At 37.6% G+C, this 22,491-nt stretch overlaps 1 protein-coding gene across 1 annotated transcript in view; it reads right to left on the bottom strand.

Moving 5' to 3' along the window:
* The window catches only part of LOC105469070 (potassium inwardly rectifying channel subfamily J member 16), a 209,297-nt gene extending 187,839 nt beyond the window's left edge, over positions 1–21,458 (bottom strand). Inside the window, exon 1 of the mRNA XM_011719654.3 lies at positions 21,341–21,458. The gene's annotated coding sequence lies outside the window, so the exon portion shown is untranslated. The remainder of the gene's footprint in view (positions 1–21,340) is intronic.
* Positions 21,459–22,491: the final 1,033 nt, after the last annotated feature.

Below are 22,491 nucleotides of genomic sequence, written 5' to 3'. Positions count from 1 at the left end.
CAAGAGGGAGTGGGACGAATTTAGGTTTCACAGAGTGAAGAATGACTTCAGGAACTCCAAACATCCCATTCCTGAGCTTCAACTTCAGAACATATGCTCTCTCTTTCTAATTGCACATAGGAAATAAAGAGAACAGGGTCTGGGCTGTCAATTAAAATCTAAATTTGCCTCCATGTGAAGAGAAATAGCAACCATCCAGCTGTAAATGCTTCTTTAATGAGGTATGAAGAACTAAGCTTGTCACCAAGAAAAAATTTCCAGTGGAGGATTCTAAGAATTGAAAGAGGTGAACAAGCTACGCACACTCCAGATTACCATTCTCATTCTTCAATTTGTTTTGGTTACTGTGAAAAGGAATCAGTTTAGTTTCTTCTTTTTCCACATTGTTTTCCATGCCATGATGATGACTATTAGATTGTAGTTCCCTAGAAAGTAACTCTTCCTTTGGTCTTTCTTTCCTCCTTTCTGCCTCTCCTTATAGCCTTCTTCTTCTTTCTCCTGCCCGTCTTTACAGCTTTCTTGTAAACTCCATTGAAAGTATAGAAAAAACAGTTTGCTGAATTTTCACAAAATAAGCCTGCAAGCATAATCATCACTCAGATCACAAAATAGGAAATTTCTAACATTGCAGAAGTTCTGGATGTCTCCTTCCAGTTACTACCAAAGGTCATTATTGTTCTGAGTTATAACAACATAGATGAAAGTTGCCTACATTTGAACTTTATAGAATGAGAAACATCTAGTCTACTATCTTCTGGGTCTGGCTTCATTTTGTCTGCCGTTATGTTTGTAGGCATAATCCATGTTGCTGCCTGTCACAATAATTGGTTCATGCTTATTCTCCATTGTATGAACATATAGCAACTTTATTTATAGATGCTTCTATTAAAAATTATCACATACGTTTTTTGGTGAACATGTGTATGTACATCTTCTGGGATATACTTAGAGAAATAGACTTGCTGAATTATAAAATATAATTTTCTCAGCTTTAGCTTTAATAACCATTTGAACGCCCTCTTTGTCAAGTTCTTATTCAAACTTTATGCTCCCTTTTCTATTGCATTTTTGCCCTTTTACTCTCTTAATGGTTTATTTTGAATGAACAGAGTTGTAATTTAACATAGGTTGATTTACCCACCTTCCCCCCCTTTTATGGTAAAGTAGCTTTTTGGGCCTCATTTTAAAAAGCTTTGCCAACTTGAAGATCACAAAAATACCTTCCCATTTCTTCTTCTCGAAGCTTATTTAGTTTTAGATTTAGACCTGCATTTCATCTAGATTGACTTTTGTGTACAGGGTGAGGTAGAGGGTGGAGTAGAGACAACTGCCTTCACATAGTCAGCAGGACAGAGAATTGAGGCCACCTGTGACGTGACATAAGTATTTGTTCCAGGGAATTCTTACAAACCAATTTCTCCATGAAAAATACCTTCTTTATGGACGAGAGTACCTCTTCTGTCATGATAATTGATTTCTCAACAGGGCAAGCAGCTCATGTATCAAAAATCAGTTTCCTTATCTAGACTTATTTCAAGCCTGTCTTTGTGTTCACCAATCCTAAATTCCTATGAATCTGAATTTTCCTAATCTCAGTCAGTTCCTAGTCTTGAAGCATCTTGCTTTAACCACTTAGACCCAAACCCAAAGTCCCAAATACTTCTCTCTGACTTTTGTCAAACAGAATCTAATAAACTTTGCTCAATCAATGAGTTTTTTGGTGTTTTTCTTAGGAGTTGACAACAGAGAAGAAAGATGTTTATCTACTTAGAACACTAAATCGATTTAAGCCCAATAATTGAAAAGGCCACTCTTTCTAAACTCTCCTGCAGTCTCACCTTTGTAAGAAATCAAATAACTGTAAACGCGTGTTTTTTAATAGGCTTCTCATTTTGTTCTATTTGTCTACCTTATACCAATACCACACTTTCAAAAATATTGCAGCATTATCACTCTTAATATCTGAAACTATGCATCCCCAACTTGGTTGTTGTTCTTTGAGATTTTCTTGGTTGTTTTTGGCCCTTTCCATTTCCAAATAAATTTTGGAATCGGCTTACCAGTTTTCAGAAAGTACCTCCGGTGATTGCATTCCACCTATTGATCCGTTTAGGATGAATCATAATCTATAAACTATTGACTCTTCCAAATATGTATGTATTGATTTAGGTCTTCTTTATTTCTCTCGCTAATGTTTTCCAGTTTTCCATATAGACATTTTGTACATTATTCCTAAATATTTTGTTTTGGTTCAATTATAAATGGTATCTTTTTTATTTTATTTGTATCCAGAGACCTTGATAAAATAGCTTCTTAATGTAAATTCTTTATCTGTAGATTTTTATGTACTGTCTACTCACACAGTCATGCTTTTGTGAATAAAAACAATTTTCTGTTTCTCCAGTCTCCCTGTGTGTATGTGTAAAAACTTTCTGTTGGCAAAGTGGCATTTTTTCTTATTGCAGTAGGTTTGATCAATGTGTTTTGGGTAATCTTTTGTGGAATTTACAGTTGACAGAGGCAAGGTTTATCTAGTTCCTTTGAATTTCCATTTATAAAATCTGGGATTAGAAACAGAAGACCTTAGTTCAATTGTGTTATAAGATAATTTTCAGAAGGATAAAATTATGACTTTCATGAAAATATACAATAAACATGTGCGTCAATTTTTTAACTCATTAACTAATGAGGAAACTCATAAGATGTTAAAATCAGTCCAAAAGAAAATCTAAACACAGATGCAAATACAGGTAATCACAAGTTCTGAAATAATGTTTGTTAATAGATGCAAAATGGATCACTATCTACCAGTAAAAACAGATAATATTTGAATTATCTATTCCACAGGGTAGAAGTCAATTATAAATCTGCTAGACAAAACTTATTTGCATGTCAACACACAAGAATCATTTGTGTTCCTTTCAGTTTTCCATAGTTTACAGAGTTGTAAAGTGGCTGAGTCGATTAAAGGCTCAGATTCCTTTACAAAAAACACTCAGTATTTCATTGAAAGAACACCCACAGATCACATGTCCACTTTCAAATCATTTATGGTTGTACCTGACAAATACAAAGAATATATGATTTGCAATGTAAATTAACACCTTTGAATATCAACTTTTCCATCTGTAAAATGAGAATAATAATTTTATCTCACAGGGTATTATGAAGATTCAGTGAGATGATGATCATGAATATAATGAAAATGTATAAAGATATATAAACACAAACCTATTATTTAAATCTACGATAATACTTATCCTTACAATAACATATTTACTGTAAGTGATACAAATTCAAACTTATTTCATTTCTCCATTAGGCTGCCACATATTCCTCATTACAGCTTTTTCAAGTCCATAAAAATTCTCCCTTACTGTTTGCAATTCTTATTCTATTTGTCCATACAGAAAACACCTTTGAGTAATAAACTAAAGATACTTCCTGTGGAGCAAGGCATGATTAATGAAATTAATGTGTATTAAGAATGATTATGACCCAACCATTGTGTTAGGGTTCCTAAGCATGCTGTTTAATTTAATTTAATTCTTACAACAATCCTGTAAGATCTTTTTCTTCATTGTAAAGAAGGAGAAACTAAAGATCAGCAAGTTTAAGTATTTATTATGAAATAATAAGTAGTAGAGTTGTTTTATAAATGAAGGCTATACAATGTCAAAGTCCATTTCATTTCCCTGTGCTTTGCACAGGGAAACTAAAAGAAGGTGAATTCATAAACATTGAATGTCCTTATGCCCTTTCAATTAAAGCAAATTAAACCAATCTAGTACCTTCTAATTTCCTTCTCCTTGAAAAGAAGACATACACTGTTTGAAATTTCAAGTCACTTTGGGTAGAGAATGACCTTAAATTACCAAAAGGAGATCTAGTAGACCCAAATCCTGCAGAATCTTTCTTTGCCTTCTCATTACCAGGAATGCAGCTGATTCTCAATAAGTGTATTTCTGAAGTAATTGCTAAGTTTAAAAAACATGTTTCTAGTTATCATTTGCTAATATACTGATTCCCAACTTATTCTGTTGGTTTAAATAGGACATATTTCTTAACATATATTAGCTAGAGAAATCCGCATAGAATTATGAAAGGACTATACTAGTAAAATGTTGATCAGAGTTCAAATATTATAGTTCTTTATTTTAATATTTCTGCCACTTTGGCTTATAAATGTCTATAGTGATACTGTAATGAATTCTAGAAGATGGTTTTATAGACAGAGACCTAGACATACAGATGTAGCTATAGATGTATACACAAATAGTCCTGTATATTGACATATACACATACATATATACATATAAGATTACAGGTTATCTTAGAATTCTACAGAATGCCTTCAACTCCTTCAGTCAGTACCAGTCATTTTTATGAGGATTCTAGAAGTCAAGTTAAAAGTTCTACTTTTATTTTTATTTCCATGAAGAAGAATAAAGTAAATGTTAATGTCTTTTCCAATTGACTAAATTACTGTCCAAATGAGAAATAAAAGGCAGCAGGTTGATGGGCATTGTCCCCATTATTTAATGGTGTGGGAGCTTCATAATAACAATAACAGGGTCATAGTCTATGATGCTAAAATACACCATAAATATCACACAAATTCCTTTATACTGTATATTCCTTCTGATCATAAGAGCTGTTTGTGGCCTGGCATGGTGGCTCACGCCTGTAATCTCAGCACTTTGGGAGGCTGAGGCAGGTGGATCACCTGAGGTCAGGAGTTCAAGACCAGCCTGGTCAACATGGCGAAACCCCGTCTCTACTAAAAAATACCAAGAAAAAAAAAAAAAAGAAAAAAAAAAATACAGCTGGGCATGGTGGCTGCTGCCTGTAATCCCAGCTACTCGAGATCACAGGAGAATCGCTTGAATCCAGGAGGTGGAGGTTGCAGTGAGCTGAGATCACGCCACTGTACTCCAGCCTGGGCAAAAGAGTGAGGCTGTCTCAAAAAACAAATAAATAAATACATAAATAAATAAAAGAGCAGCTTGCACCCTCTGAAGCAGCAGCACAGGCTGTACCTGGACCCGTGAGACATGGCTGGAGCTGGAGTGGCTGGGATGCAGGAAGCAGTGTCCTGAGGCTGCGCAGGGAAGCAGGGCCCAGGCCCAGCCAATGAAACCATTTTTCTCTCCTAGGCTTCTGGGCCTGTGATGGGAGAGGCTGCTGCAAAGGTCTCTGAAATGCCTTTGATGCCTTCTGCCAATTGCGTTGGCTATCAGCATTTGTCTTCATTTTAGCTATAAAAATCTTTGTGGCCAGCTAGAATCTCCTCCCCTGAAAGTTGGATTTTCTTTTCTACCACATGGCCAGGGTGCAAATTTTCCAAACTTTTATGCTGTGCTTCCCTTTTAAATATAAGTTCCAGTTTGGGGTCATTTTCTTTTGCTCATGCCTATGAGAATAGGTTGTCAGAAGTGGTCAGGCCACATCTTGAATGCTTTGCTGCTTAGAAATTTCTTCTTGCTAGATACACTAAATCATCACTCTCAAGTTCAAAGTTACACAGATCCCTAGAGCAGGGACACAATGCAGTCAACCTCTTTGCTAAAAGTGATCTTTGGTCCAGTACCCAATAAGTTCCTCATCTCCATCTCAGACCTCTTCAGCTTGAACTTAATTTTCCATATTACTATCAGCATTTTGGTCACAATTTAACAAGTCTCTAGGGAGTTCCAAATTTTTCCTCATCTTTCTATCTCTGCCCATTACCCAGTTCCAAAGCCACTTCCACATGTTCAGGTATCATTATAGCAATGCCCCACCTTTGATACCAGTTCTCTATATTAGTCCATTCTCATCTTGCTATAAAGAAATACCTGAGACTGGGTAATTTATAAACAAAAGAGATTTAATTGACTCATCGTTCTGCAGCCTGTACAGGAAGCATGATACTGGCATCTACTCAGCTTCCAGGGGCAGGAGGCTCAGGAAACTTACAACCATGACAGAAGGCAAAGGGGAGGCCAGTAATTTACATGGCCAGAGCAGGAGAAAGAGAGAGAGGGGAGAGGTGACACACACCTTTAAACAACCAGATCTCATGAGAACTCTATCAAAAGAACACCATGAAAGGGATGGTTCTAAATCATTCAGGAGAACTCCATCCCCATGATCCAATCATCTCCCACCAGGCCCCTCCACCAACACTGAGGATTATAATTCGACATGAGATTTGGGCAGGGACACACATCCAAACCATATCAATTAGTTTTCTTTTATAGTAATTAAAAGTAACAAAAGATGAGTCTTATGTTCCTTCATTTACTTCCTTTCCAGTTCCCTTTATTTCTTTGTTCAGGTTGAAGTTTCAGTCTCATATCATATTCCTTCTTCTGCCTATGGAATCTGTCTGTCTGTCTGTCTGTCTATCTATCTATTTATTTATTGAGACATCTATCTATCTATCTATCTAATCTATCTATCTATCTATCTATCTATCTATCTATCTATCTATCTATCTATCTATCTATTTATTGAGACAGAGTCTCGCTCAGTTGCCCAGGCTGGAGTGCAGTGGCGCGACCTTGGCTCACTGCAAGCTCTGCCTCCCAGGTTCATGTCATTCTCCTGCCTCAGCCTCCCAAGCAGCTGGGACTACAGGTGCCCACCACCACACCTGGCTAATTTTTGTGTGTGTGTTTTTAGTTGAGACAGGGTTTCACCATGTTAGCCAGGATGGGTCTTGATCTCCTGACCTCGTGATCTGCCCATTTCGGCCTCCCAAAATGCTGGGATGATAGGCGTGAGCCACCGTGCCCGGCCGGAATCTTTTTTAAAGTTACTGGAGTGCAGGTCTCCTCACAATAAAGTCTTTCTTTTTGTTTGAGAAGATGATTATTTCTCCTAATATTGAAAAGATACTTTTTCTAGGTAAAGAATTCTTGGTTGACAAGTTTGTTTGTTTGTTGCCTGTGAGCACTTTAAAAATACCACTCTGTTGTCTTCTACCTGTCATGGCTTGTAATGAGAAGTCTACTTTAATTCTTCTGTTTATTTAACTGTTTAATGTCTCATTTTTCTCCAAATATCTTCAAGGTTTTTCCTTTATAGTTAGTTTTCTGCAGTTTGAATATGACATGCTCAGGGGGGTGTGTGCATGCATGCATGCATCCCTCTCTCTCTCTCTCTTTTTCACTCCTGTAAAAATTTTATTCTGGTTGGTGTTTTCTAAGCTTGTTGGATCTGTTTTGGTGTCTATCATTTATTTTAGAAAATTCTCAGCCATTATTTCTTTACAAATATTTTATGTCCCATTTTCTTGATTGTTTTCTTCTTGGATTTTTATTATGTATATGTTTCGTCATTTGATATTGCCACACAGCTCTTCCATGCTTTATTCTGTTTTCTTTCATCTATATATTTTTGTACTCCTCTATCTTTTCTCTTTGTGTTATAGTTTTGGAAATTTCTCTTGACCTATCTTCAGGTTCACTGATTCTGTTCTTGACTATGTAGAGTCTATTGGTGAACCTGTCTATATGGGGTAAAAAGTGTCCCCCACTCAGTTCATGTTCTTTCCATGACCTTGGAATACGACCTTATTTGGAAATACTGTTTTTGCCGATCTAATGCATCAAGATGAAGTCATTCTGAAGTAAGTTGGCCTTTAATCTGATATGACTGATGTACTTATAAGAAGAGGTGAAGAAATAGATACAGACAGGAAAGCACCAAGTAAAAACACAAAAGGCACACAGGAAGATAGCCATCTGACAACAGAGGCAGAGACTGAAGTTATGCCTTCACAAGCCAAGAAACACCAAGGATAGCAGGCTACCATGCCAGCATGCATCCAAGAATGTCCTATGAATAAAGATGGAGTCAGATATTGGAGTGATGTGTCTCTAAGTCAAAGAACACCAAGGATGTTGGCAACCATCAGAAGTTAAGAGAGCCATAGAACAGATTCTCCTGAGTCCCAAAGAAAAAATAATAATAATAACCCTACAGACACTTGATTTTTGGACTTGGGCCTCTAGAGCAGTAGGAGAATAAATACCTGTTGTTTTAAGCTACCTACTTTGTGGCATTTTGTTATAGTAGCTCTAGGAAATTAATACAGTGTCAAAGGTATTCCTTACCTTTTTTTACTGTTTTTCCTTTTTAGTATTTCCATTTGATTCTTATAGTTTCCATCTCTCTGTTGAAATCATCCATCTTATGTCACGTTTTTCTTTTATATTAACCATATTTATTTTAAATTGCATTGATTAGTTATAACATTTGTGCATATCTGAGTCTGGTTGTATTAATTATGTTTTCTCTTGGCAGTGCATTAGGTGGAGTTTTGTTTGTTTCCTTTTTTTTAGTACGTCATAAATAGCGTTTTTATGCTTAGAAGGGCTTGTCTTTCTTCTGCTGAAATTTTAGCATGGATTTTGAGTCAGTCTATGGCAGGACTAAAGTAGGCTTGGGGTTTGTTCTTGCTGTAGTTCTCCTTAGTGTACCACAGCGTCAATTTCCTCTAGCATTATTTTGCATTTAGGTGATGGCTAGTTTGTCAGAGTTTACTTTTTTTCTCAATTTCAGTTCCACTGTCAGCTTTAAGTCTTTCTTTTGCAGTGTGCCTCAGACAGCATCTCTCTCCACGTTTTTGTCCCTCTTCCTGCACTATTCCACTGTACTTGTGATTCAATTCTTATTAACCTGGTTGAGTGAAATGAAGCATTCTTATTTTTATTATTGCTATCATTATCATTATTATTATTATTGTTTTGAGATAATAAATATCTCACTATGTTACCCAGATTCAAACTCCCGTACTCAAGGGATCTTCCCAAACAGCTGGGACTTCAGGCACATCCCACCGTGCCTGGCATTCTTATTGTTTTTAATAAGCCTCAGGCTTTGGCCAGCACTATGTTCTTGGATCTTGTGAATATGACCGTCTCGGTGCTTCTGATCCACCCTCAGCTCTTATTCCCAGTTTATCTTCCTGTCCCTTTCCCAGGATTAGAGATATAAGTTTTGGGGTGTGTGTCTGTGTGTGTATGTGCTTCTATTTCGTCCCCTTAGCTGTAATAGGTTTAACCAATGACCTAAATTATAGAAGTGCTTCTTGCCCTCCTTCCCCCTCCTGAAGTAAAGCTCTTGTTGCATCAGTGAAACGTGAGTGTTCATGCCCCTCCTACATTGACTGCTGCTCTCCTCCCTTGGTGGCCTGCACAATGAGAAATCCTTTCTTAGGACTTTCACCAATCTTCTTATGAGTATCCAGTGAAGTCCATGGACAGGCTCCTGCCAGATGGTGTGAACTCTTCCTCTATTGGCAACCTCTAGGGCCTCTGTACTCTCTCTAGCTTATATTATACGTGGTCTCCCCTAATGCATGAACAATTCTAGCTGACTTCTTCTTAGCTGTTTCTTGTTCTATCTGTCCCATGTAAGCAAGTACTTGGATATATAGTGGCTGGGTTTGGTGGCTCATGCCTGTGATCCCAGGATTTGGGGAAGCCAAGACAGGAAGATTGCTTGAGCCCAGGAATTCAAGAGAAGCCTGGGCATGGTGGTGGATGCCTACAGTCCCTGCTTCTCAGGAGGCTGAGGTGAGAGGATCGCTTTGGCCCAGGAGATCTAGACTGCAGTGAGCCATAATCACACCACTGCACTCCAGCCTGAGCAGCAGAGAAAGACCCTATCTCAAACAGACAAAAAGGAAAAAGCACATATATATAGTGCCCAAGAAAGTGCCAAATTCTGTGCTAATCAGAGGATTCAACAGCAAATCTTATAGTGGAAAACAATCTTGCAAGTTATTGTAATTACTTACTAAGACAATCCTGCTTTAATGCACATAGTGATTTATTCAATTTTCTAAATGTAGACTTATTAGATTTTTAAAATATGTGACTTAACTATATACCTTTGATATTTTATATAAAGTCAATGAATCAGAAAACAATAGTTCCCAAAATTTGTCTGGAATTTATGACGATCTTACTTAATGGTCCATTAAATAATTACCTATTCTGTTCTCTAGTAGAGATTTCTATGGTAACAATCCTGCCCAGCAATTATATAGCTTATTCTTAAATACTCCCAATGTTGAAAAGTACATTTGCTTCCAAATCATCATCATGCAATTTTTGCAGGACTCAATGGGGCATGGAATCATTTAGGATTCTAATAGGAATAACATATACCTTTCTTTATCAATCCATATTCCAGGGTAACCTATAATTGTTAAATTATAATTGCTGATCTATATTTATCTATAATTGTTAAATGATTGTGATGTTCATCTCTTGCACCAGCCCTAGCCTCTGCCAAGTAGAATAAGCATTCAACTACTCATCTCTCCACTGTAGCTAGCAAAGTTCCATATGGGTAGGACTGCTAGAGGTTTTACCCCCATCCCCAAAACCTTCAGTTTGAAAAAACCATCACAAATACTTCATGCCCAAATAATTATTCATTGCTCATTGACTCACGTATCTGCTTTCCATAGTTGAGCCTTTCATTGAGTTTTACACTCTTGTATCCAACTGCTCGATGCATATGTTTGTGATTTTTATGAGAATCTCAACTATTATCTTTCTGACCCTATAGCCCATTCTTCCTCCTTCATTTTTATTTCAATCAATGGAATCAATGTTCCCTGAGCTGGAGACCAGATACCCATTGTAAGGCAGCCTTGTCCCTCAAGGGAACATTGAATCATAGTCTTGGTTATGCTACCTCCTAAATGCTTAACTATTTTTCAACTTCATCTTCATTCTTTTGCCCCAAGCTTGAGTTGGAGGACTACCACCCAACTGATCTCCTTGCTTCTGGCCTTGTCAACCTCGAATTGTCTTCCAGACTCTTCAATAACCCACATCTTGGGAATGACCTTGTTCATAACCTTTCCTTATCAATGACTATAGGATAAAACCAAGCTCCTTAGCATGACATAAAAATTGCTTTCAGGTATTCCCACTATCTATATTCCACTCATGTCTATGCTACTTCCTGTGCTACTTCCTGCCTTAAATTTATATCCAAATATACAACAAACGTCAGTCTTTCCCATTCCTTGTCACAAGCACACATACACATCTCGAAAAATTGTTTATTCACAATTTTTTTCCTTTGCTTATGTCACTTTTAACTACAGTAGTTTCTCACTTCTTTACGCTTTCTCTCTTTTTTGAGACAGGGTCTTGCTCTGTTGTCCAGGCTGAGTGCAGTGGCACAATTATGGCTCACTGCAGCCTCAATCTCCTGGGCTCAAGCAATCCTCTGGCCTCAACCTTCTGAGTAACTGGGACTACCGGCATGCACCATCACATTGCTGTTTTTGTTTGTTTGTTTGTTTTTCACAGAGATGGGATCTTGTGATGTTGCCCAGATTGATCTCAAACTCCTGAGCTGAAGGGATCATCCTCACCTTCAGTTCATGCCTGTAAACCCACTAAAGCACTGGGATTGCAGGCATGAGTCACAACTTCTGGCCACTTTACTCTTATTAATCCTCTTTCCAGTTTTAGTTCAAGTGTCATTTCCTCTAGGAAGCCTTTCTTGATTGTTCTAAGTTAAGTTAGGTAGCCCCTCCATAGCATTTTGATATTTGACATTTATGCCTCTGCCACCTCCCTTTTTAGATTAAATGTACTTCTCAAGAATAAGGATCGTTTGATTCCCTTCCTTCTTCCTTTCCTTTCCCTTTCCTTTCCTTTCCTTCCCTTTCCCTTTCCCTTTCCCTTTCCCTTTCCCTTCCCTTCCCTTCCTCTCTCTCTCTCTCTCTCTCTCTTTCTTTCTTTCTCTTTTTCCTTGAGACAGAGTCTTCTTCTGTCAGCCAGGCTAGAGTGCAGTGGTGCAATCATGGCTCACTGCAGCCTCAAACTCCTGGGATCAAGTGATCATCCTGCCTCAGTTTTCTGAATAGCTCGTACTCTAGGTATAAGCCATCACGCCCACTTGACTAATTTTTTAAAAATATTTTTGTAGAGATGCAGTCTCTCTATGCAGCCCAGGCTGGAAGAATGAGATTATTTCTGACATAATCTTTATTATCTCCGAGCCTACCATGGTACTTACAGTAAAAACTCAGCAGATTTTTGTTGTTGAGTGAAACAACTTCTGCAACTCTTGAATATTTCTGGGGTAGTCATCCTTCTTTCCCAACCAGATTCTATCCAAACTGGTCTCTTATATTCCCAGGATTTCTCTGGTCTGCCAGCCGCAAAGTACTGGATCCTGGAGGGATCCTTTTCTGTATTCCAGCTTATGATCTTCTCTTTTTTCCATGTCTCTAGAGTCCAGAAATTTCTGAAGATCTGTGCTTTGTTTTTGACAGAATTTCCCTTGTGATCTCGGTTCGTAACTGTCCCTCCGGTGCTATACACCATGGTTAGATGTTCTTTGTTTTCAACATCTGCCCCAGAACTAGAGCTTCTGATCCTTGCTGAGTTTTGGCTTCTTTTGTTCCTTGTCCTCTCTTCCCAATGCCATCAGAACTGCAGTCATTTTCCTGCCATCCCAGTAGTTTCCTGCTAAAGTCCATAGCTTGATTCTCTGCTCCTCTAAAATTTGCCACATGTATTAGTCCATTTTCACACTGCTGATAAAGACATACCCGAGACTGGGTATGTCTTTACAAAAGAAAGAAGTTTAATAGGCTCACAGTTTCACATGGCTGGGGAGGCCTCACAATCACGGCAGAAGATGAAAGGCACATCTCACATGGTAGCAGACCAGAGAAGAGAGCTTGTGCAGGGAAACTCCCCTTTATAAAACTATCAGATCTTGCGAGACTTATTCACTATCATGGGAATTCCATGGGGAAGACCCGCCCCCATGATTCATTTACCTCCCACCAGGTTACTCCCACACCACATGGAAATTGTGGGAGTTACAATTCAAGATGAGATTTGGGTGGGACACAACCAAACCATATCACCACATAACTGGCACCACACCGCCACACATAGAGCTAATCCTAGATGTCATGCCTATGGAGGCACCCTTAGCAGCCTATGTGAAAAACCACATCTTCTGTACCTGTCATCAACCAAACTTTTCTTAATTTAAAAGTCGTGATAGCTTTTGGAGGCCTCTATCTTTTCTAACTTCCCACAGAAAACCTTCAGTATTGCCAAACAAATCTGCCTCAACCATAAATTACACTTAACATTATCTATATAACCCTGGTTAAATCAGCATGAGTAGGCACTTGAAACATAAATTGGTTTTACACCTGGATTTGCTCTGAGAATACGGGCAGTTTTTTTTTCTTTTGCAATCTGCTTGTGTCCTACCTTTCCAAGTTACAGGGGTGTAAAACTGTGGTCACTTTTATGGACTAGTTTATGTGGGTGGTAATTAGGCTTCCTGTGGAAGTAGTTTCTCTGGCTTAGAGTCTGGGTGAGAGATGAATTTCCGACATTAATTAATCATCTGAGCATTCTTGTTATAATATTATGAGTCTCTAATATCGTTAGCAACCAGCCCATATGTTAGGAAAAAATAACAGCTTTTAGGACTAATCTATTTCTACCACAAGATATATCTTAAAAGATGTATTGAAAATTTATTACTTATTTCCAAAATGCCTGCAAAGAAATAACTTTAATGTTTAATTCATATGTGAATAGGACTATTTCTTAGTATGAGATTACTCCCTCCTGATTCCAGACAATTTAGTTGTTGGTTAATAGTCTCTTTTTACTGCATCTTCAGTATTTCACCCTTATTAAAGAAAGAAATACCGAACACACATAATGAAAAGTTATGTGCTCTAGCAGCTTGTTTTTGTCCATTCCTCGTTTCATATCCACCTGTAGCATGTGTTCTTTTGGGTAACTATGGTCAATGTTCTCTGATCGCTTTTGGTGAAACAGACTCTCACTAGGGAGACCAACTTGCTCCACACACAAGTTTTCAGAGCTCAAGTTACCAGAGAATTTTAATATCACAACTATTCAACACATTCTGTGATCTTATCAGAGCCATGAGATTTCACAGCCTGAAAAAACTCTCAAGATCACCTAACACACTACCCATTTCTTAGATCAAGATATTCAGGAAGGTGAAGTGACTTGTGCAATAAGCTGGTGGCAGAATAAGAACTCTTCTCAGGGCCAGGGATGGTGACTCATGCCTGTAATCTCAACACTTTGGGAGGCAGAGGTGGGTGGATCACTTGAGAGTAGGAGTTCAAGAGCAGACTGGGCAACACAGGGAGACCCCATCTTTACAAAAAAATTAAAAAATTAGCCAGATGTGGTGGTGCATACCTATAGTCTTTGCTACTCAGAAGGCCGACATGGGAGGATTGCTTGAGCCCAGGAGGTTGAGGCTGCAGTGAACCACAATCCTGCAACTGCGCTCCAGCCTGGGTAAGAAAGCGAGACCCTGTCTCAAAAAAGAAACCAAAGAAAGAAAATTTCTCGGATCTCCTGACCTACCTACATCCCTTGTAATTCATTTATTTTTTTATCCATTCACTTTTCTATACAAATACTTGCTAAGTACTATTTCATGAAGTGGACCCTTCCAGAGCTACAAAAAGATGAGCAAGAGAGATGTGACTCCTGCCTTCTTTACCTGTGCATTCTAGTTAATTTGGCTAAACACATAATATTGGTTTCTCCATCAGTCACAGTGGAAATGTAGGTTTATAATACATGATGAGGTCAATGAACTCTTAAGACTTCTTACAGCACAGATAAGGATCCACTCAGAACTATTGCCTTTTGTGGATACATTGCCCTCAGTCCTTCTAAAACATAACACTCTCTCTCCATCTTCCAATTCTAATCTTGAATTAAATCCCCATTATACTATAGCTTCCAACTAGCATGTAATCCTCTCATCTAATTAAGAACTTATTTGGGGCAAGGACTACCATACTACTGGTCCAAACAGTCACGACAAGTAAATAAGAACATTTTTGCCAGGGATGAAAGTTCACCTCCCTTTATACAGTGGTTCTCAGTGGGTGGGCAGTTTTGCCCTGCAAGAGACATTTAGCAATGTCTGGAAACATTTTGGGTTGTTACAACTGGGGAAGGGTGCTACTGGCATCTAGAGAGGGGAGACCAGGGATGCTGCTGAACATCCTACAGTGCACAGAACAGCCTTCCTCCCTGCAACAAAGCATCATGCAACCACAAATGTCAGTTATGCCCAGGTCGAGAAACTCTAGGAGCCATCTACAGAAGAAACCTGGAAGTGGAATCATGCAGTATTTGTCATTTTGGGACTGCCTATTTCACTTAGCACAGTGTCCTCTGGGTTCATCCATGTTGTTACAAATGGTAGAATTTTCTTTATCTGAAATAGTCAAACTTATAGAAGCAGCGGACAGGACGGTGGTTGCCAGGATCTGGAAGGGAGGCGGAAGTGGAGAGTTGTTCAATGGGTGTAAAGTTTTAGTTATGCAGAATGAATAAATTCTAGAGATCTGATGTACAACATAGTGCCCTCTATTTCACCAACATGGCACTATGTAATCAAAAATTTGTTAAGAGGTTAGATCTCATATTAAGTGTTCTCACACATGCATGCAAAAACACAAAGCTGAACAATAAAACGATTGGAGGTGATAGATACGTTTAATATTCTGATGATATCAGGGGAATATGCATATATTCAAACTCACCAAATTGTATACACTAAATGTGTAATTTTGGGGGGATATCAATTATACCTCAATAAAGCTGTTAAAACCAAGTCACCTGTAACCCATGAAGCACAATTGTCCCTTCAGACTCACTCAGGATAATTCATTTCAATAGAATCAAATGCAAAGCCTTTAGAGAATCTTCAATCACCTTAATTGTTCTAGATTCTTCCCTAACAAGGAACTGGAATATGTTATTTCACTCAAATATATACTCATATAAAATAAAGAACTCTAACCATTAACATGCAGTTTCTGTGCCATCATTAAATTTCTTGGTAGTCTTCAATAACTTATGAAACTATTATTAATATTAGCACATTTTCGGTTTTCAGTGTGAATAAATAAATTACAGGTTCAATGACTATCACATATAACAAAGATACCTTCCCTGCAAATCTGGAAAAGAATTTCATAGGAAACCAAAAATAAATAAAGTATAAATTCTCCCTGCAGAAAAAAGATAATCTCATTTTAAAATATTTTAAATCAATCCAAGATATGAAAGACTAAGGTATATGCTCTAAATATTATCAGTTCAGCTTTTTTACTACTCAAAACCTTTATGTCCTCAAATTATAGTGTCATGGCAATATAATTAACAAAAATTAGTTATTTTAACCCAATAGCTAAGGGAGCAAATAATTGTCACATAAATATCTCACCCAGTAAAAAGTACGATATGCATAATCATAACAACCATCCCTTACTGAAGTCCAATCCTGTCTCCTTCATGGTCTCCAAAACTAAGGCTCATAACTTTGAGAAGTAGGTTATTATTTTTACCAGTTGAATTATAACAATATAGGTTTGTTAAACAGATTGACTAATGTATTCGTTCATTTTCACACCACTATAAAGATACTACCTGAGATTGGGTAATTTATAAACAAAAGAGGTTTAGTTGACTCCCAGTTCCACATGACTGGGGGGCCTCAGGAAACTTACAATCATGGTGGAAGGCAAAGGAGAAGCAGGCACCTTCTTCACAAGGTGGTAGGAGACAGCGAGAGTGAGTTAAGTGCCACACTTTTAAAACCATCAGCTCTTGTGAGAACTCACTCACTATCAGGAGCACAGCATGGGGGAAATGGCCACCATGATCCAATCTCCGTCTACCAGGTCCCTCTCTCGGTACATGCATATTACAGTCTCGATGAGATTTGGGTGAGGACACAGAGCCAAACTATATCAACTAACATGCCCATGTCATACCAAAGGAAAACCAAATCCAGCTAAACCTAGCTCAAAGTTTCACAGCACTTTCTCTACATCCCAGTGTTCCCAGAACTTCCCTTGCAGGTAAAGTCTCATCTCTTGCCATTAGCATTTTACAGAAGCCAAAAAGACCTCATCTGTTCACCTTTCCTCAATTCTTAAGTTACTTTTACATATCCCATGCTCTTTCTTAAGAGGCTTCAGGCTAAAGCAGACTAAAAAAATAAAAGTCTAACAGGGCCAGGTATCTAACTGAGTTCAGTCATATTAACTCACCAAACACCACTTCATTTTGTGTCTACCTTCTTCAGACTGGATGACACCATCTGATTAGGAATACTAGCTGGACCCATCCCATTCAGCCAGTGACCTAGAATTGCCTTTGATCAAAAGCAAACGTGGTTTGTGGAACTGACTGTTTTTAGATGCCAAAAAACAAATACAATGATTTTTTTGGAGCTAGACAAACACTGGGAACGCTTACTAGCAACCACAAAGTTAGTGTATTTGATCTTCCATGCTTGACGTCAAGACAAGGTTTTTAAATATCCTAGTGTTTGGCTTGCTCTCAATTTAACATTTGAGATGTTTATAGATATTATAGTTAATAATGTTGACACATACAAGGAGAGGGGATCACTTATATGAAGAAAACATGCAGTTTTAAATAACAAACAAGTATGAAGTGCAGTACTTTTCAACCCTGACACACAACAGGCAGTAACAGGGGAGACTATTCTTTAAAAATGCAAATGCCTGATTCCCACCCAAGACCAATTAAATCAGAATCCCTGGGAGTGAATCAAATTCGGGAAGCAGTGTTATTGTTTTTAAATTTCTGGGATTGATTACAATGGACAACAAGTGTTGAAAATGACATCAGAGAAGGTTCGAGACTGGTAATTTGTGTGCACATATCAGTTCTGATATTACCACCTGCATAGACTTTGATGAAACCCATAAATTCTACACCTTTATTTTCCTTACCAATAATGCGGCATAAATGGCACATATCACTTATTGGTGTTATAAGGATTAAGGCGAGATATGAACTGCACCTGCCACATAATAAGGGGTCAATAGTGTATCGTCATTCTAAGATTCAAACATTCTACTCATATTCTTTTAAAATTAAAGAACTTTATTTCTGAAATAAGAGAAGAGAGCATTCTTAAGAGGCCTAACTCATGAACTGCTCATCTGTTTCTGTTTTCCTTCTCTCACCGGGTGAGCAATCAGGAAATCCACTCTGCTTTCAGTTAATTTGAAATCAAGTCACTTTGCATTGAAGAACAAAAAAGAAAGGTGCTAACTCTGTGTTTATGTGATTTCTGGGCCAGAGGCAGAACACTTTGAGCATTCCCTTACCGTCATATATGCTCTTTTCACAATCCTGAACAAAATAATCCCCTATTAACCACAGAATCAGGAGTGGGTAATGACTGCATCCAAATATTTTCTATCAAGTGACTGCTGATGATGAAACTAGAAGAATGCTAAGCACTTTGCACTCTTTCATTCATTAGTTCCCCACATTATCGTAGATATATCATAGGTATGAGTTCAATTTCACCAACAAACTTCTACCAATTAGAAAGGGGCATATTCTGCATCTGAAGCCATATTTCTTTGATGCACAAACCCATTCTCTTAACAAATCAGTCACACCTTGAATTAAAAGAAACACAACACAGGAAGAATAAAATGCCCACAAGTCAACATCTTTCCTCCTAGGTTTTCTGCTTCATGGGTAAGCTAACCTATGCATTTATGGCTCTGTAGTGGTAGGAGTTCTCAAGTTTGTACGAAATGATCTCCAGGGATGATTATTAATATGCATATTTCTAGATTTTCTCTGTTAGACATCCACAAACCTGAAGACTGAGACAGGAGCTCTGAACCTGCATTTATAGCATTCATTTTGGGTATCTCTAAGACATTTTATTTTATTATATTTGCTTTAAGAAATACCTTTCTAAATGATATTCTATAGATTTTATTTTATTGGTTGAAACTTACTGTCATAAAACAAAAGCCTCAGGTCAAAGTGGTCCTGCTATCTTCTTTTGTAAATAAAGTTTTATTAGAACACAGTCCCTCCTATTTCTGCATCATCTATGCCTGGTTTTATGACTGCACAGTTGATAAACACAACTGTGTTTTATTTCTGCACAACGCAAGCAGAAAATATTTTCTATCTGGACACTTAAAGTTTACCAGACACTGTCCTAAAATGACTCTACTGCTAAATTTTTGGCTAAAGTGTGGGGCATTGATTAATTTGGAAATATTTTCTATATCTAACATCATCTGAGTTGTTCAGCTTCTGGGATTCAATGAGTATATAAAAAATGTATGTTATTCATGAAAAACTTGTCATTCATTGTGTCGTGGAAAATGCTTGTCCGACAAGTACATAGATGAATTATATTATCTCCTTTTCCTACTTTTTGATTAGCTGCAAATTCAAAGGCAAGGGAAATAGACTTTTCTCTAACCCTAAGACCAAGAAAAGCAGGTGTTCTCATCAAATCTGCAAGACAAATGGAGAAAAATCTGAAGAATCCATTATAATTCCTTTTAATTTATTTATTTGAAAAAAAAAAAAAAGTTAGTAAAGGCACAGACCTTTCCCTGTTGCCATACACTTAAAAAAAAAAATCAAGACTGAGGAGAAGAGCCAGTTGACATTGGTAGAGGTGACTCCTTCCAATTGCTGACTATTAGGAAAGTTAACCCACCTCTTCCTTCCCAACCCATCATTATGTAAAGGAAATAGTTGCCACATTATGTCAAGTTCCTTTGGACCAGAGAGGGAGAAAGGGACAAATCATCAAGTCAGAGAAAAGAAAAGAAGATGAGTAAGAAGCAGTCAAGTGACCAGAAGGTTGTAGTTTGAAGTATCAGAGAAAGACAATGACCAAGAAGATAAAGATTAATTTCCATTCAGAGACTACAAATGAGGACCTGACATGGTATAGGCATGCAAAGGATGCTCAATGTTTGTTGAATGAATGCACTTAGAAAAATAAAGTTGAGTTGAGGGTTCCAAAGAGAAAAGTAATGCAAGGAGCTTAAAGAAGGAAAATAAAAACATTATTTTTACACATAATCATCGAGTATCATATGAATGATCTCTAAGTATTTTCCCACTAGGGAAAATAAAAGCCCAAATTCCTCACTTCGAGCTCAGTTTCCTGGAAGAGCTAAAGGCTTGACCAGGTCTAGACTACATTTTATGTGCAGACCTGTGCCAGCTCCTCTGGCATAAGTGGCTGGGTTCCAGTGACTGCCGTTGCTCTCTCCACATTGGCTTGGTGTGTGCAGATTTCACCATCTGGTTCAACAGGAAGTATGTACTGTTTGCAGGATGCTATTGAGCTATTTTTAACAGCTAAGCTACATACAGGTATTTATGACTCTAGATCTGATTTGTAGAAACAAAATATTTGCCAATGTGAGTGCAACGAATATTTTTAACAGCCAACCATATGGCCTTGAGATGGAAATGGTCAGGGTGAACAACTGGAACAAGGCTCTTTCCTCAACACTGCAAAATTCATCGTTTCCTTTTGCCAGGCTGTAGTGTCAGAGACTGAGAAATGGTCATTGGCTGGCAGAAGTGGGGCTCTTACCTGGAAGAAATGGTACTGATTTTTAAACACTATTTTTCATACCAAGGGGCTCATAGAGATCCTGTTTTTGTGTATATGAGAACTCAGAATCCTACAACGTTTGTGTTAGTCTTCTCCAGGGAACTGATAGGATATATGTGTGTGTGTGTGTGTGTGTGTGTGTGTGTGTGTGTGTGTGTGTGTGTGTAAAGACATTTATAAGGAATTTTGGTTCACATGATTATGGAGGCTGGCAAGTCCAAAATCTGCAGACCGATGTCACAGTTTGGCTACAAAGAACAGACTCTGCTGCAGAAACAGGAAGAGCTGATGTCTCAGTTCAAAGGCCATGGGGCAGGAGAATTCTCTCTTACTTGGAAGAGGATCAGGATAATGGTCAATTAAATGGACTAGATGAGACCCATTCACATTAGGGAGGGTAATCAACCTTATTCAGTCTATCAATTTAAATACTAATTTCATCCAAAAACACCCTCACCAAAATACTCAAAATAATGTTTGACAAAATATCTGGGCACTCTGTGGCCCAGTCAAGTCAAGTTAATGTGTGAAATTAAACATTACAGGGTTCATGCCAATTGGATGGTCAAGTAAGTGTTCTGGGCCCAATGCTGGGGCATATTGTTTAACCTCAGCAGAAACTTTGATTTTTGCATTGTAACCCACAACCAAACCATAAAAAAATGGATATTTTGAAAACAATTTAGCCAATTTACACTCCATGAGGTGATACAGAACATATAAACAGAACATATGAACATTTTCAGAGTTTTTTCAATCTTTGTCTTTTTTTTCTCCTTAATATTCAATACAACTAAATTTGAACAGTTTGTTGTTTTTTACACTCTTTGGGCTCTCTTACCTCTATACATTTTTCTTGCTGTCCTCATAGCTTAGAAGACTCTATCCTATGTTTCTAGATAGATTATTCATTTCTTGGTTCATTCAGATTTGCAACTCAAATATTCATTTCTCCACTAAGAAACTTCTACACTTCTTCACTAAAAAACAAAAACAAAACAATTCTGACTGTATTGAAATACCACATATTATATTTTTACCTTTTGAATTCCATTTTTCTTTTTCTTTTTTCTTCTTTGATTTTTTTAAATATCCAAACTAAGTCTGTAAGCACTTTGAGAACAGAGATACTATATCTGTATATCTGTATATCTTTTCCAAGACCCAGCAGAGTGCCCTAAACCTAAGTACTCAATGAACACTGAATGGGTAAATGAATACATAAATGTGAGTGAAAATGAAGTGAAAGAATGTTTTTCACTAAGCAGTTATCTTAATAAAATGTCACAAGTTTCCTTGATTTTCTTTTCATCCTCTGACTTGCATATGCCTCATGAATCCTGGCAAAGTTGTGGAAGGCATTCAGCCTGCCAGTTACTACAACTGCATAATCTTACCCACCCTTGCCATGTCCATCCTAAGTCACCATTAGAAATGTCTGTTTAACATTTTCATATTGCAACACAAGAGATAGCAAATTTCACATCTGGTGAAATGAACTCATATAAAATCCATCTATGTCTCTTTAATTGGGTTATTTTGACCTTCAAGACATTCAGGCACATCTCCTACAACTAGCTGTGTTCAGTTAAAGGAATGTAAATTATAAAATTATAAGGACACATCTATTTGTCTTTTAAGTTTTTCAGATTCATGTTAAACTTTTAATTATCTGACAATATACTATTTTAAGTGTCCTCTTACTGCTTTTGAAAGCAAAGAGAAGATGCAAGGTCTCCTAATTCTTATATATAAGCAAGACACCCACAAGGACATGAGAACTATCTTCATTAAGTTTCGTTGGAAATTGAGGTTCTAATTTAATATTGAAGGTGCACTGGTGGCAGTACCAGAGGATTAAGGGAAATTATTCCTAGAATAAAACGATGGAAATTTCATTATCCACCTGATTTTGATCTTTGCTACCACTGAGCTAAATGAGAGAGTGTGAGAGAATATATATCCGTCCAGTTAGACATACATATTAGCTGT

This window comes from Macaca nemestrina, chromosome 17 (genome assembly GCF_043159975.1).
Source record: "Macaca nemestrina isolate mMacNem1 chromosome 17, mMacNem.hap1, whole genome shotgun sequence".
Lineage (NCBI taxonomy): Eukaryota > Metazoa > Chordata > Mammalia > Primates > Cercopithecidae > Macaca > Macaca nemestrina.
Note: the sequence above shows the minus strand (reverse complement) of the source record. Positions and strands in the feature narration are given on the sequence as shown.